The sequence below is a fragment of the Prionailurus viverrinus genome, unplaced genomic scaffold, assembly GCF_022837055.1.
Source record: "Prionailurus viverrinus isolate Anna unplaced genomic scaffold, UM_Priviv_1.0 scaffold_59, whole genome shotgun sequence".
Classification (NCBI taxonomy): Eukaryota; Metazoa; Chordata; class Mammalia; order Carnivora; family Felidae; genus Prionailurus; species Prionailurus viverrinus.
The window spans coordinates 975,082-979,521 of record NW_025927621.1 but is presented as its reverse complement, the minus strand read 5'-3'; positions in this window follow the sequence as shown (position 1 = coordinate 979,521).

Sequence of the window (4,440 nt, the reverse complement as noted above, 5' to 3'; positions counted from 1 at the left end):
AATTCCAAGGTCGGACAGCATCACGCGCCTGGGGTCCAGAAGCAGTGCAGGCTGACTCGGCATGGAACTTGGAATCTCACCATGTCGTTTCCCAGGCCCGGCTGCAGCTCCCGAGAGGATTCCGGAGGCCTCCTCGACCAGGGGCTTATCGACGTGTGTGGCCTTGACAGCCAAAGAGGGACCCTGACCGGCACGGTCCCTTGTGCCCTCAACTCAGCCCTTCGGGGAGACCACTGCCCTGATTTGGGAAAAGCGCCTGGAATCTCCTGGGACCTAACCCTAACCCTAACCCTACCCCGAACCAGGACCCTCCACCGAAACCTAAGACAGCCTCGATCCCTATTCCTGCATTTGAGCCGCTTTCTGGAATGGGCCCTCACTTCAGTCCTCGAGGGAGATCACGAGACCCGAGTCGCTTCGGCCCTGGCGACGTCCCAGGACCGAACCCTAACCCTAGTTAAGGCTCTCTCCGCATGGGACCCAATTCCTACGTAGGACAGCATCACGAGCCTGAGGTCCAGAAGCGGTGCAGGCTGACTTGCCCAGAAACCTGGAAGCTCACCATGTCGTTTCCCAGGCCCGGCTGCAGCTCCCGAGAGGATTCCGGAGGCCTCCTCGACCAGGGGCTTATTGCCATGTGTGGTCTTGGCAGCCAAAGAGGGACCCTGACCGGCACGGTCCCTTGTGCCCTCAACTCAGCCCTTCGGGGAGACCACTGCCCTGCTGTGGGTTCGGCGCCTGGAACCTCCTGGGACCTAACCCTAACCCTAACCCTACCCCGAACCAGGACCCTCCACCGAAACCTAAGCCTGCCTCATTCCCTTATCCTGCATTTGAGCCGCCTTCTGATATGGGCCCTCACTTCAGCCCTCGAAGGAGATCACAAAATCGGAGTCGCTTCGGCCCTTGCGTCGTCCCTGGACCGAACCCTAACCCTAGCTAAGGCTCTCTCCTCATGGGGACCCAATTCCAATGTCGGACAGCATCACGCGCATAGGGAACAGAAGAGGTGCAGGCTGACTCGGCAAGGAACCTGGAAGCTCACCATGTCGTTTCCAAGGCCCGGCTGCAGCTCCTGAGAGGATTCCGGAAGCCTCCTCGACCAGGGGCTTTTCGACGTGTGTCGTCTTGGCAGCCAAAGAGGGACCCTGACCGGCACCGTCCCTTGTGCCCTCAACTCAGCCCTTCGGGGAGACCACTGCCCTGCTGTGAGTTCAGCGCCTGGAACGTCCTGGGACCTAACCCTAACCCTAACCCTACCACGAACCAGGACCATCCCCCGGAACCTAACCCTGCCTCGACACCTAATCCTGCATTTGAGCCGCCTCCTGGCATGGGCCCTCACTTCAGCCCTCGAGGGAGATCACGAGACCAGAGTCGCTTCGGCCCTGGCGACGTCCCTGGACTGAACCCTAACCCTAGCTAAGGCTCTCTCCTCATGGGGACCCAATTCCAAGGTCGGAAGCATCACGCGCCTGGGGTCCAGAAGCGGTGCAGGCTGACTCGGCATGGAACTTGGAATCTCACCATGTCGTTTCCCAGGCCCGGCTGCAGCTCAAGAGAGGATTCCGGAGGCCTCCCCGACCAGGGGCTTATCGACGTGTGTGGCCTTGACAGCCAAAGAGGGTCCCTGACCGGCACGGTCCCTTGTGCCCTCAACTCAGCCCTTCGGGAAGACCACTGCCCGGCTGTGGGTTCGGCGCCTGGAACCTCCTGGGACCTAACCCTAACCCTAACCCTACCCAGAAAAAGGACCCTCCACCGAAACCTAAGCCAGGCTCGATCCCTATTCCTGCATTTGAGCTGCCGTCTGGCATGGGCCCTCATTTCAGGCCTCGAAGGAGATCACCAGACCGGAGTCACTTCGGCCCTGGTGACGTCCCTGGACTGAACCCTAACCCTAGATAAGGCTCTCTCAGCATGGGGACCCAATTCCAAGGTAGGACAGCATCACGAGCCTGGGGTCCAGAAGCGGGGCAGGCTGACTCGGCATGGAACTTGGAATCTCACCATGTCGTTTCCCAGGCCCGGCTGCAGCTCCCGAGAGGATTCCGGAGGCCTCCTCGACCAGGGGCTTATCGACGTGTGTGGCCTTGACAGCCAAAGAGGGACCCTGACCGGCACGGTCCCTTGTGCCCTCAACTCAGCCCTTCGGGGAGACCACTGCCCTGCTGTGGGTTCGGCGCCTGGAAACTCCTGGGACCTAACCCTAACCCTAACCCTACCCCGAACCAGGACCCTCCACCGAAACCTAAGCCTGCCTCATTCCCTTATCCTGCATTTGAGCCGCCTTCTGATATGGGCCCTCACTTCAGCCCTCGAAGGAGATCACAAAATCGGAGTCGCTTCGGCCCTTGCGTCGTCTCTGGACCGAACCCTAACCCTAGCTAAGGCTCTCTCCTCATGGGGACCCAATTCCAATGTCGGACAGCATCACGCGCATAGGGAACAGAAGCGGTGCAGGCTGACTCGGCAAGGAACCTGGAAGCTCACCATGTCGTTTCCCAGGCCCGGCTGCAGCTCCCGAGAGGATTCCGGAGGCCTCCTCGACCAGGGGCTTTTCGACGTGTGTGGTCTTGGCAGCCAAAGAGGGACCCTGACCGGCACCGTCCCTTGTGCCCTCAACTCAGCCCTTCGGGGAGACCACTGCCCTGCTGTGAGTTCAGCGCCTGGAACCTCCTGGGACCTAACCCTAACCCTAACCCTACCACGAACCAGGACCATCCCCCGGAACCTAAGCCTGCCTCGACACCTAATCCTGCATTTGAGCCGCCTCCTGGCATGGGCCCTCACTTCAGCCCTCGAGGGAGATCACGAGACCAGAGTCGCTTCGGCCCTGGCGACGTCCCTGGACTGAACCTTAACCCTAGCTAAGGCTCTCTCCTCATGGGGACCCAATTCCAAGGTCGGACAGCATCACGCGCCTGGGGTCCAGAAGCGGTGCAGGCTGACTCGGCATGGAACTTGGAATCTCACCATGTCGTTTCCCAGGCCCGGCTGCAGCTCAAGAGAGGATTCCGGAGGCCTCCTCGACCAGGGGCTTATCGACGTGTGTGGCCTTGACAGCCAAAGAGGGTCCCTGACTGGCACGGTCCCTTGTGCCCTCAACTCAGCCCTTCGGGAAGACCACTGCCCGGCTGTGGGTTCGGCGCCTGGAACCTCCTGGGACCTAACCCTAACCCTAACCCTACCCAGAAAAAGGACCCTCCACCGAAACCTAAGCCAGGCTCGATCCCTATTCCTGCATTTGAGCTGCCGTCTGGCATGGGCCCTCATTTCAGGCCTCGAAGGAGATCAGCAGACCGGAGTCACTTCGGCCCTGGTGACGTCCCTGGACTGAACCCTAACCCTAGATAAGGCTCTCTCAGCATGGGGACCCAATTCCAAGGTAGGACAGCATCACGAGCCTGGGGTCCAGAAGCGGGGCAGGCTGACTTGCCAAGGAACCTGGAAGCTCACCATGTCGTTTCCCAGGCCCGGCTGCCGCTCCTGAGAGGATTCCGGAGGCCTCCTCGACCAGGGGCTTATTGCCATGTGTGGTCTTGGCAGCCAAAGAGGGACCCTGACCGGCACCGTCCCTTGTGCCCTCAACTCAGCCCTTCGGGGAGACCACTGGCCTGCTGTGAGTTCAGCGCCTGGAACGTCCTGGGACCTACCCCTAACCCTAACCCTACCCCGAACCAGGACCCTCCACCGAAACCTAAGCCTGCCTCGACACCTAATCCTGCATTTGAGCCGCCTCCTGGCATGGGCCCTCACTTCAGCCCTCGAGGGAGATCACGAGACCAGAGTCGCTTCGGCCCTGTCGACGTCCCTGGACCGAACCCTAACCCTAGCTAAAGCTCTCTCCTCATGGGGACCCAATTCCAAGGTCGGACAGCATCACGCGCCTGGGGTCCAGAAGCAGTGCAGGCTGACTCGGCATGGAACTTGAAATCTCACCATGTCGTTTCCCAGGCCCGGCTGCAGCTCCCGAGAGGATTCCGGAGGCCTCCTCGACCAGGGTCTTATCGACGTGTGTGGCCTTGACAGCCAAAGAGGGACCCTGACCGGCACGGTCCCTTGTGCCCTCAACTCAGCCCTTCGGGGAGACCACTGCCCTGATTTGGGAAAAGCGCCTGGAATCTCCTGGGACCTAACCCTAACCCTAACCCTACCCCGAACCAGGACCCTCCACCGAAACCTAAGCCAGCCTCGATCCCTATTCCTGCATTTGAGCCGCTTTCTGGAATGGGCCCTCACTTCAGTCCTCGAGGGAGATCACGAGACCCGAGTCGCTTCGGCCCTGGCGACGTCCCAGGACCGAACCCTAACCCTAGTTAAGGCTCTCTCCGCATGGGACCCAATTCCTACGTAGGACAGCATCACGAGCCTGAGGTCCAGAAGCGGTGCAGGCTGACTTGCCCAGAAACCTGGAAGCTCACCATGTCGTTTCCCAGG